We start from the raw sequence: 12,788 nt of genomic DNA on the forward strand, positions 1-12,788 counted from the left end.
TGGATTGTGAAGATCTTTTTTGTACAGTTCTTTTGTGTATTCTTGCCACCTCTTCTTAATACCTCTGCTTCTGTTAGGTCCATATTATTTCTGTCCTTTATTGAGCCCATCTTTGCATGAAATGTTCCGTTGGTATCTCCAATTTTCTTGAAGAGATCTCTAGTCTTTCCTGTTCTATTGTTTTCTTCTATTTCTTTGCAGTGATCCCTTAGGAAGGCTTTCTTATCTGTCCTTGATATTCTTTGGAACTCTGCATTCAAATGATTATATCTTTCCTCTTTTCCTTTGTCTTTTGCTTCTGTTCTTTTCACAGCTTTCCTCAGACAGCCATTCTGCCTTTTTGCATTTCTTTTCCATGGGGATGGTCTTGATCACTGTCTCCTGTACAATGTCACAAACCTCCGTCCGTAGTTCACCAGGCACTCTATCAGATCTAGTCCCTTAAATCTATTTCTCACTTCCACTGGATAATTGTAAGGATTTGATTTAGGTCATACCTGAATGGTCTAGTGGTTTTCCTTACTTTCTTCAATTTCAGTCTGAATTTGGCAATAAGGAGTCATGATCTGTGCCACAGTCCGCTCCCAGTCTTGTTTTTGCTGACTGTATAGAGCTCCTCCATCTTTGGCTGCAAAGAATATAATCAATCTGATTTCGGTGTTGACCATCTGGTGATGTCCATGTGTAATGTCTTCTCTTGTGTTGTTGAAAGAGGGTGTTTGCTCTGACCAGTGCGTTCTCTTGGCAAAACTCTATTAGCCTTTGCCCTGCTTCATTCTGTACTCCAAGGCCTAATTTGCCTGTTACTCCTGGTGTTGCTTGACTTCCTACTTTTGCATTCCAGTCCCTTATAATGAAAAGGACATCTTTTTTGGTATTAGCTCTAGAAGGTCTTATCTGCCTTCATAGAACTGTTCAGTGTTACTGGTCGGGGCATAGACTTGGATTACCGTGATAGTGAATGGTTTGCCTTGGAAACGAACAGAGATCATTCTGTCATTTTTGAGATTGCATCCAAGTACTGCATTTCAGACTCTTGTTGACTATGATGGCTACTCCTTTTCTTCTAAGGGATTCTTGCCCACAGTAGTAGCATAGATAGTGATTTTTTTAATCTAGCATTTGAATTTAAAATATCTCCCCTAAATTGTTTGCCTAGTGACTTTGATTTTGGATGTCTTTTGCCAGAAATACTCGAAATTTGATGTGTGTGCAACATTTATGTGTGTATGTGTACTTGACATATTCCTGTCTTAGATTTCTCGAATGCAAATTTTACTGAAGGTACTCTTTTTTTTTCTAAACTCATTATTATTTATTTTCACTTTCTACTCTTTAACACATAGGAATTTGTTTTGGGAATTAATGTAAACTAGGAGCAGCAGCAGCAGCAGGGGCCCTAAATTAATTTTCTTCTAGAAGTATATCCAATTGGATGAGACTGTTAATTAAATTTCTCTACCATAAACTACACACACACATATCTGAGTTCTATACAAATTTTACTGACCTTTTGGTACAGTCCTATGCCACAGTTGTAACTTTTTAATATTATTATGGCTTTTTAAGTAGTTTTAATTTAGGGTTTTAATACCACCATTCTTTATTCATTAATTTAAGAATATTTTGTCCAATTAAAAATAACATTGGGAGTCTATTGGAGTTGTACCAAATTAATATCTGTTCAGGAGAACAGATTTCTTTTATATAATAATAAGTATTCCTTTCCAAGAACACAGTGTAGATTCATTCAGATCAAATTTTTGCCCTCCAGTAGGATTTTATTTTTTACATAGATCCAGTTTCTTTCTTGCATAATTTCTGAAATTTTTAAATTTTTGTCGCTATTATGAGTGGATTATTTTCCTCATTTCCATTTTTGGATGGGTGTTGCTCATATAGAAAAAGCTAATTATTTTATATCTTTATCTTGTGTCCACCCAGTTTATTGAATTCTTTATTACTACTACTTGTTTTTTCATTAGAGTCTTGTTGATAGAAGTATGAAGTGATATTATCAGCAAAGCATTTTACCTCTTTTTTTCCATATTTGTATACTGAATTTATGCTTATTGTATTTACTAGACTCTCCAAACAGTATTAAATAATAATAGTGATAGTCGTAGTAGTATCTTGTTTTTTATTTTAATGGAGACAACTTTAACCATATAAATACAAATGCATTCAGTTCAGTTCAGTCGCTCAGTCATTTCCAACTCTTTGTGACCCCATGAACCACAGCAACTCCCGGAGTCTACCCAAACCCATGTCCATCAAGTCAATGATGCCATCCAACCATCTCATCCTCTGTCATCCCCTTCTCCTCCTGCCCTCAATCTTTCCCAGCATCAGGGTCTTTTCTAATGAGTCTGTTCTTCGCATCAGGTGGCCAAAGTATTAGAATTTCAGCTTCAGCATCTGTCCTTCCAATGAATATTCAGGACTGATTTCCTTTAAGATGGACTGGTTGGATCTCCTTGCAGTCCAAGGGACTCTCACGAGTCTTCTCCAACACCACAGTTCAAAAGCATCAATTCTTCAGTGCTCAGCTTTCTTTATAGTCCAACTCTCACATCTGTACATGACCACTGGAAAAACTGTAGCCTTGACTAGACAGACCTTTGTTGGCAAAGTAATGTCTCTGGTTTTTAATATGCTGTCTAGGTTGGTCATAACTTTCCTTCCAAGGAGTAAGCGTCTTTTAATTTCATGGCTGCAATCAGCATCCTCAGTGATTTTGGAGCCCTGAAAAATAAAGTCAGCCATTGTTTCCACTGTTTCCGCATCTGTTGGCCATGAAGTGATGGGACCAGATGCCATGATCTTAGTTTTCTGAATGTTGAGCTTTAAGCCAACTTTTTCACTCTCCTCTTTCACTTTGATCAAGAGGCTCTTCAGTTCTTCTTCACTTTCTGCCATAAGGGTGGTGTCATCTGCATACCTGAGGTTATTGATGTTTCTTCCGGCAATCTTGATTCCAGCTTGTGCTTCCTCCAGCCCAGCGTTCCTCATGATGTACTCTGCATATAAGTTAAATAAACAGGGTGACAGTATACAGCCCTGATGTACTCCTTTTCCTATTTGGAACCAGTCTGTTGTTCCATGTCCAGTTCTAACTGTTGCTTCCTGACCTGCATACAGGTTTCTCAAGAGGCAGGTCAGGTGGTCTGGTATTCCCATCTCTTTCAGAATTTTCCACAGTTTATTGTGATCCACACAGTCAAAGGCTTTGGCATAACAACAGATGCATTAGCCCCATATTATTAGTTAATTATGCTGCAGTAACAAAACAACTCTAAAATATCAGGGCCTCATAACAACATAAGTTTATTTTTAACTCACATAACATATTGGGTGCTAGTTGGTTGTATTTTTGTGGCATGAGACTTTTTTTCAGCAGCGGGGGGTGAAGAACATCTCAACGAAAGATAGAGTAGGTATCTGGGATCCTTCTTTCTGTAACAGAAAGAAAAGAGCAATGCCATACCATACCATAAAATGGCTCTTTTTAAAAAATTTTTTAATTGAAGGATAATTGCTTTACAATGTTGTGTTGGTTTCTGCTATAAAACAATGTGTGTGTGTGTGTATATACTGTGCTTAGTTGCTCAGTCATGTCTGACTCTTTGCGGCCCCATGGACTGTAGACTGCCAGGCTCCTCTGTCCATGGATATTCTCCAGGCAAGAATACTGGAGTGGGTTGCCATGCCCTCCTCCCGGGGATCTTCCCAACCCAGGGATCAAACTCAGGTCTCCTGCATTGCAGGCAAGGTTCTTTACTGTCTGTACCACCGGGGAAGCCTACACAGATAGACACGCAGACACAGACAGACACACACACACTCCCTTCCTCTTGGGCCTCCCTCCCACCTACCCACCAGTCCACCCTTCTAGGTGATCACAGAGTGCCAGGCTGGACTCCCTGTGTTATATAGAAGCTTCCCACTAGCTAGCTATCTATACATGGTAGTGTATGTATGTCAATGCTGCCTCAGTAAGTCCCACCGTCTCCTTCCCTGCTGCGTCCACAAGTCCATTCTCTACATCTGTGACTCTACTCCTGCCCTGCAAATAGGTTCATCAGTACCATTTTTCTAAATTCCATGTGCTCATACTCTGTCATGTCTGACTCTTTGCAACCCTGTGGGCTGTAGCCTGACAGCCTCCTTTATCCATGGGATTTTCTAGGCAGGAATACTTGAGTGAGTTGCCATTTCCTACTCGAGGAGATCTTCCCAACCCAGGGACAGAATCCCCATCTCCTGTGTCTCCTGCTTTGGCAGGTCGATTCTTTACCATATGCATTGAAAAGTGAAAGTTGCACAGTTGTGTCTGACTGTTTGTGATCCCATGCACTATAGTCCATGGAATTCTCCAGGCCAGAATACTGGAGTGGGTAGCCTTTCCCTTCTCCAGGGGATCTTCCCAACCCAGGGATTGAACCCTGGTCTCTTGCATTGCAGGTGCATATACATATATATATGTATACTCTCAATGCCTCCAACATACGACAGTAGAAACAGACATGGTACACCTTCTGTTTACACTCCCATTGAAAGGTGGGAAGATACATCAGTCACTGACCATAGCGATTCTGAAATCTCACCCAGGAAATGCTGTCCGAACCTCAAATCCTGGGTAAAGGAAAAATTCTTTTTTAAAAAAAATATTTACTGAATGGAAGATTCTTTAAATTCTTCAAATTAGTGTTTTCATCAGAAATTTACCCAGAAGTAGAATTACTGAATCATATGGTAGTTCTGTATAAAAAGCTCATAATATTTTCCATAGTGGTTACACTAATTTTGGAGAAGGAAATGACAACCACTCCAGTATTCTTGTCTGGGAAATTCCATGAACCTTGCAGGCTGCAGTCCATAGAGTCACAAGTGAGTTGGACATGACTTAGCAACAGAATTTCACTTTCACACCAATTTATATTTCCATCAACTTTTCTCCTCATCCTTGCCAACACTTGTTATATCGTTGTCTTTTTTATAATAGCCATTCTGAGAGGTGTGGGTAATATCTCATTATAGTTTTGATTTGCATTTCCCTGATAAGTGATGTTGAGCATCTTTGCATGAGTCTGTCGGCCATCTGTATGTCTTCTTTGGAAAAATATCCATTCAGGTACTTTGCTAATTTTCTAATCAAGTAGTTTGTTTTTTGTTTTTGATTTTAATGTTGAGATGTGCAAAGTCTTTGTACACTTGGATATTAATCTTTTTTTGAATATGTTGTTTGCAAATGTTTTCCTCCCATTTAGAAGGCTGCCTTTTTGTTTTGTTGATTCTTGCCTCCAGTGTCATAGATTATTTGACTATGTATGTATGTGTTCATTTTGGGTCTCTTATTTGTCCCATTGATCTATGTTTCTATTTTTGTGCTAGTACCATACTGTTTTGATTATTCTACTTTATAGTTTGAGATCAAGAAACATGTTACTTTTAGCTTTGTTCTTCTTCCTCAAAATTGTTTTGGCTATTTAGGGTCTTTAGTTCTTTCATGCAAAGCTTATAATTATGTGTTCTAATTCTGTGAAAAATGTCATTGGTATTTTGATAGGAATTGCATTGATTCTGTAGATTGCCTTGGGCAGTAAGGTAATTTTAAAAATATTCTTCCTATCTATGTGGATGAGATGTCTTTCCATTTGTTTGCATCATCTTCAATTTCTTTTATCAACGTTTTATAGTTTTTCAACCTTAGGTCTTAATCTTCTTGATTGGATTTATTCCTAGATGTTTTTTCATTTTGACACAATCTTAAATGGTATCTTTTCTTATTTTTTTCCTTCTATGAAATACTTTGCTGTTAATGTACAGAAATGCAACAGATTTCTTTATTTTAACTGTATCCTAACACTTTATTGAATTTATTTATTAGTTTTTAAATTTTATTGGTGGAGTATTTAGAATTCTCTCTATATAATATCATGATATCTGCAAACAGTAAGTTTTACTTCTTCCTTTCCTATTTATATTCCTTTTATTTATTTTTTGTCTCTGATTTTTGTGGCTAGGATTTCTAATGGTGAATATGTTGAATAAAAGCTGTGAAGGTTGTCATCCTCATCTTGTTCCTTATCTTAGAGGAAATGCTTTCATCTTAGCATGAGCATAATGTTGGCTGTAGGTCTGTCATATGTGGTCTTTATTACGTTGAGGCCACCAGTTATATGCTCCAGGTGTGTTCCTTACATTGGCTTCCTGGGCCCTTCTATTGTGGTAGAGCTGACTACTGTGGGCACACTACGTAGGGCTGACTCCATCCAGGTTGGCTACCAGGCTGAATCCTATGTGGTGGCTGCTGTTCTGCTGGCAAACTGGGCCAGGTCCTGGGGGGGAGGCCTAGTGCCAACCTGCTGGTGGGCAGGTAAGCCCCAGGTGTTGACAGGCTAGAGGGAGGAGGATTACAGAATAGCCCTTGCCATCATCACTGTCCCTGTAGTAGACTGAGCTCCCCCAAATAGCTACCACCCTTGTCTATATCCCCAGGGAGAGTCCCAGTTGCCTCCTGCCTCTCTGGGAGGTTATCCAAGTTAAGCCAGTGATTGTGACTCAGACTTCTTTCAAATTACTGCCTCTACTCTGTACTCAGAGCATGTGGGATTTTGTACACACCCTTTAAGAGAAGAGTCTTTGTTTCCTACAGCCCTCTGGCTCTCCCATACAAGAGCCCTGCTGGTTTTCAAAGCTAGATGTTCAGGGGGCTCATCTGCTTCATGTAGGACCCCCAAGCTGGAGAGATGGATGTGGGCCCAGACCCCTTGCTCTTGGAGAGCAAGTTCTTGGGAGAACTTATGTAATTGTGATAATCCTTTCATTTGTGGGTTGCCTGCTCAGGATATGGGTCTTGCCTGTATTGCGTTTCCACCCCTCCTACCCATCTCATTGTGGCTCTTTCTTTACATTTTTAGTTGTAGAAAATCTTTTGTGCTGGTTTTCAGGTCTTCCTCATGGATGGTTTCTCTGTAAATAGTTGTAATTTTGGAGTGCCCACGAGACGAGGTGAGCTCAGGGTCTTCCTACTCCACACTTGGTCACACTTCCATTTTCATTACTTTCCTAGTAGTTTATTAATATCCATTTATTACTGTCTCATTTTTATCTGCAAGCATACTAAAATTAAATATTTTCTTTTTTTCCTTACGTACTCTCATGATTTAGCCTCTACTTTTAAACTGAAGGCTTCTGCATTTCCCTTCAGGTTCAGATATTCAATATATCTCATGGATCCAACTAGCTCAGTATGCTTGAACATGTTAACATTTCTCTGAATCAATAATAACTGTATTTTTCTCAATTATTTGTATGACTCCCCTATCCCATGTAGATGCTCAAGCTAGAAACATAGGATTAATTCTTGACCCCTACCTGCTCCTCACACACATATCCAATCAAACTCCAAATCCTAATTATTATACCTTCTAAAGTATATATTATATATAAAGTATATATTATACCTTCCTTTTATCTTTATCGCTGCTGTTGCTGCCCCAGTTTTACTTTCATCATCTATAGCAGATTATTACAAAGACTTTATATGCAAGACTTTTCTTTCTTTTCCCTGCTTTAAGCCCCATTCCACCCAAAATATATCCCACAAAACCTCTAGGCTGATTCATCTAAAAAGAAAATCTCACCACATGGTGTCCTCACTTAAAAATCCTTCAGTGCTCCTATTTGAAACACAACCTTGACCTAGTCTATTAGGCCTTTTATATCCCCTCCTGAAGAGGAAAGCCGCTAACAGCATTAATAAATGAATGTGAAGCACTTAATGAGTTATTCTGTTACTGTGTCTTTGTACTTACAGATAGATGGAAAGCATTGGTAGAGAAAGGGACTAACATGTATTCTCTGTCTACTGTGAACCAAGTCCTGTGCTAGGGTTTTATCATTTCATTTAATCATTATAACATGGTTGTGAGATAGGCATGTAGGAAACACTTTCAGCTATAAGAATCAGAATATCTCACTGATGATAGTTTAAACCTCAAAGACAGTCAGTTCTCATATTACAATAAAGGTAGAAGTTGGCATTTCATCAGTTCGATGATACCATCAAAGACTTTTTTTTTGATAGTAATAATAACACTTTTATTTATTTATTTTTGTTTTTTTTAATTTTTATTTTTGTTGGAGGCTAATTATTTTACAATATCATATTGGTTGGTTTTGCCATACATTGACATGAGTCTTTCTACTTTTCCATTCTGCTATACCTAGCAAATTGCCTTTTCATTCTTATTCACGTTTTTTTCATAATGCACAAGGGCTAATGAAGCCCCAGATTTCAGAGAGAAGAAAGAAAAGAGGTAATACCAATGAGATCTTTTTGGGGGCTTTACCTTTGTAACTTCTTTAAGCAGAAGTTCTCTCAGAAGCCCCCAACAGGTTTCCATGTACCTCTCATTGGCCAGAACTGGGTCAGTGGCTACCCCTATCTGCAAAGAAGATGAAAGAGCAAGAACTTCGGGTCTTCCAGCCTCTGTGGTGAATTGCAATAAGGATAAGGAGACTAGGAGTGACTGGAAAGAGGAACCAGGAGAATGACTTCACAGATCTCATTATCTCCAATTTACAGATAAGGTCAATGCAAAGAAATAGAGGAAAACAACAGAATAGGAAAAACAAGAGACCTCTTCAAGAAAATTAGAGATTCCAAGGGAACTTTTCATGCAAAGATGGGCTCGATAAAGGACAGAAATGGTATGGACCTAACAGAAGCAGAAGATATTAAGAAGAGGTGGCAGGAATACACAGAAGAACTGTACAAAAAAGATCTTCCCGACCAAGATAGTCACGATAATGTGATCACTGACCTAGAGCCAGACATCTTGGAATGTGAAGTCAAGTGGGCCTTAGAAAGCATCACTACGAACAAAGCTAGTGGAGGTGATGGAATTCCAGTTGAGCTATTTCAAGTCTTGAAAGATGATGCTGTGAAAGTGCTGCACTCAATATGCCAGCAGATTTGGAAAACTCAGCAGTGGCCACAGGACTGGAAGAGGTCAGTCTTCATTCCAATCCCAAAGAAAGGCAATGCCAAAGAATGCTCAAACTACCGCACAATTGCACTCATCTCACACGCTAGTAAAGTCATGCTCAAAATTCTCCAAGCCAGGCTTCAGCAGTATGTAAACCGTGAACTCCCAGATGTTCAAGCAGGTTTTAGAAAAGGCAGAGGCACCAGAGATCAAATTGCCAACATCCGCTGGATCATGGAGAAAGCAAGAGAGTTCCAGAAAAACATCTATTTCTGCTTCATTGACTATGCCAAAGCCTTTGACTGTGTGGATCACAATAAACTGTGGAACATTCTGAAAGAGATGGGAATCCCAGACCACCTGACCTGCCTCTTGAGAAACCTGTATGCAGGTCAGGAAGCAACAGTTAGAACCGGTCATGGAACAACAGACTGGTTCCAAATAGGAAAAGGTGTACGTCAAGGTTGTATATTGTCACCTTGCTTATTTAACTTATATGCAGAGTACATCATGAGGAACGCTGGGCTGGAAGAAGCACAAGCTGGAATCAAGATTGCTGGGAGAAATATCAATAACCTTAGATATGCAGATGACACTACCCTTATGGCAGAAAGTGAAGAGGAACTCAAAAGCCTCTTGATGAAAGTGAAAGAGGAGAGTGAAAAGGTTGGCTTGAAGCTCAACATTCAGAAAACAAAGATCATGGCATCTGGTCCCATCACTTCATGGGAAATAGATGGAAAAACAATGGAAACAGTGTCAGACTTTGTTTTTTTGGGCTCCAAAATCACTGCAGATGCTGATTGCAGCCATGAAATTAAAAGACGCTTGCTCCTTGGCAGGAAAGTTATGACCAACCTTGATAGTATATTAAAAAGCAGAGACATTACTTTGCCGACCAAGGTCCGTCTAGTCAAGGCAATGGTTTTTCCCGTGGTCATGTATGGATGTGAGAGTTGGACTGTGAAGAAAGCTGATCGCCGAAGAATCGATGCTTTTGAACTGTGGTGTTGGAGAAGACTCTTGAGAGTCCCTTATACTGCAAGGAGATCCAACCAGTCCATTCTAAAGGAGATCAATCCTGGATGTTCATTGGAGGGACTGATGCTAAAGCTGAAACTCCAATACTTTGGCCACCTCATGCGACGAGTTGACTCACTGGAAAAGACTCTGATGCTGGGAAAGGTTGGGGGCGGGAGGAGAAGGGGACGACGGAGAATGAGATGGCTGGATGGCATCACCGACTCTGTGGACATGAGTTTGAGTGTACTCCGGGAGTTGGTGATGGACAGGGAGGCCTGGCGTGCTGTGATTCATGGGGTCGCGGAGAGTCGGACACGACTGAGCGACTGAACTGAACTGAACTGAACAGATAAGGTCAAGGTTGCCCAAAGTTCTACTGCTGATAAGTGATAAGTCCTAGATTATGGATTGAGTTTTGTTTCCAAAGTCTGTACTGTCTTCTTTATACTATTGCAATCTCTCCACATACTCTTAAGAGGAGAATTTCAGATATTTACACATGATTAAGGGACATTTCTTGGCACCATTGCCCGCAAAGTCACATCACACCATATTCTAAGGCATCCGATGGAATCACTTAGAATGTTCCAAAGATGAAGCCACCCTCTTGCCTCTTTGATGAAGTCACATGTAAATTGTGTTACTTTTGTAAATGGGAACTTTAGGGACTATATTAAGCCTGTATTAGATGGACTTTGAATTATAATCTTGAAATCGCATTCAAACTATTTAAACCCCCACAGTGTGCATTCTCTAATCTTCCTGATCCCCAGTTGAGAATCCTTGTCAAAATTCATCACTTAGTTGTGAATAAGACTTGAGACATAGTCATCGCGACCTTTGGGCATTTCACTTGGCCTAATGAATAACCTGTAACATTTAACAAAGATAGTTAAACCTCCTCTAATATGTCAAAGAAAAATTTTAAATATTCTCCTTAGGAACAGGTTCATTTCAACATAGAATTTCTAAGGAGAGAACATCTCATATGAAATTTTATGTCTTAAGTTTATTCATCCTTGCTTTCATAAAATGGGAATACACAGGGCAGTAATCTAGTTTTTGGCTACTGAATAACAAGGATTTAAACCTTTTAGTTTTTAGTTATTGTGCAATGATTGTGACATCACAATGGGAAGATTATGACTTCAGGTCATAAGGGGAAGAAGTGAATATATACAGAAAAACACAAAATGTATATAAATTCTGACTCCCCTGGAAATCACTCATCTCTGACAGTAATTTTCAGTTCTACCGGCTGAAAACCTATTTTCTATAAAAATGAAACTAAAACTTAACATTCAGGGTTACAAAAAAAGTTCTCAGGAACGTGTATATGGGAATTTTTTTTTCATATCTCAAATCTTTTTCTTCTGAAGCACACCAATCTCAGCCATTAAAATGAACTAAAGAGTCCTGCATCCATCATCAAATCCTGGATAATCAAGAACCTTCATGCCACTCTCTGAGCACCATTGGGTTAAAAACTACTGCATTGTTTCCAGCCTAATGGTTTTAATGATGTCTTCATTTTGTCTTTCTAGTTTAGACAGTCAATTTCCCTATAATGAAAGCATATTACTATTGGAGAAATACCTTGCATAGAAATTTACAGCTTTGAATGAGGAATAGTCATTTCTTCACACAGTTCTTTCTCGCAAAATCCTTTGACAGATTTGAGTTTCTATTATGTGAGTTTTCACGTGGGAATAATGTTAGAAAATACAATTAAAGCAGGCATATATATAATATATAAAATCTTGAGACTCTAATAGATGGTACAGAGATAAAAGAAACACAGAAGCAAACCCTGCAGCATTCTTCAACCTTGGTTTATGCCACAACAAAATGTTGCTATAGAAACATTAAATCCTCAACAGAATTCCTGGAAGTTAAAAATCTGCCTGCAGACTTCCTTCCAGATGCTGACTGGCTGGCTTGTTAAATAAAACTTGGCATTTATTGTATGGGAGATTTTATCTCAAAACATACTATGAAAACTACCTGGTACTTTAAGTGCAGTGCTCACAATGGGGAGAAAACTATTAATACAGTGAGAACGTCTAGACTGGTAGATACCTCAGGATTTTGGATTCAGTGCCTGTCAGCCTGATGGTTTCCAACTCTTCCCTCATCAACACTCTCTATGAAGAAGTAGCTCTAAAATAGGATGGACCCTTCCTAACCAGGTGGTGGGGAATCACTCTGTTAATGCAGTTGTTCATCCCCGTTAAGCAGGTTAAGTCGTTCTCACTACTAGTGAGAAAACGAAGTTTTCCTGTAGATAGTTTGGGGCTCTCTTTAAGAGTAATTTTCCTCTAGTTTGATCTCAGAAAACAGACTGATTAATTAGGAAGCAGCTAAATGAGTTCTTTTAACACGTCTAAAGATATTCCTGCTTCTTTTCTTATCCTCTTCAATCAAACTGACAGCTTTTTAAAAACCCCCTTAAATAGTGAATGCGTAACAATTAGGTTGGAACTCAAAGAAATACCACTGGCCTTAGTTTAAGAAGGGATTTTAGAGCCTATAGAAGAGGAGTACCCTGATATTCATTTAAAGTTGCTCTGTCAGATGTTTCCCATGGCAGATACCACCCACTTCTCTTGCTTCCTCTCATCCTATTGTTTTACTTCATTTGACTCCTTTGACCGCCACTGGAGAAAACCAGCTCATCTCCATTTGAACATTTGTCCTCAGGCTGGGAGCTCAGCCTTCCACTGAGATAATAACTTCTTTCCTTGCCACCTCTTGCCCACAATCACAGGA

General features: G+C 39.1%; 1 long non-coding RNA gene across 1 annotated transcript in view; it reads right to left on the reverse strand.

Annotated features, from left to right (window-relative positions):
• Positions 1–3,313: 3,313 nt before the first annotated feature.
• LOC148777559 (uncharacterized) overlaps positions 3,314–12,788 on the reverse strand; it is a 70,542-nt gene continuing 61,067 nt past the window's right edge. Inside the window, exon 3 of the long non-coding RNA XR_016037499.1 lies at positions 3,314–3,456. This is a non-coding gene — a long non-coding RNA (uncharacterized LOC148777559). The remainder of the gene's footprint in view (positions 3,457–12,788) is intronic.

Source organism: Moschus berezovskii, chromosome 6, assembly GCF_049115385.1.
Source record: "Moschus berezovskii isolate FMDL1 chromosome 6, NW_MosBer_1.0, whole genome shotgun sequence".
NCBI lineage: Eukaryota > Metazoa > Chordata > Mammalia > Artiodactyla > Moschidae > Moschus > Moschus berezovskii.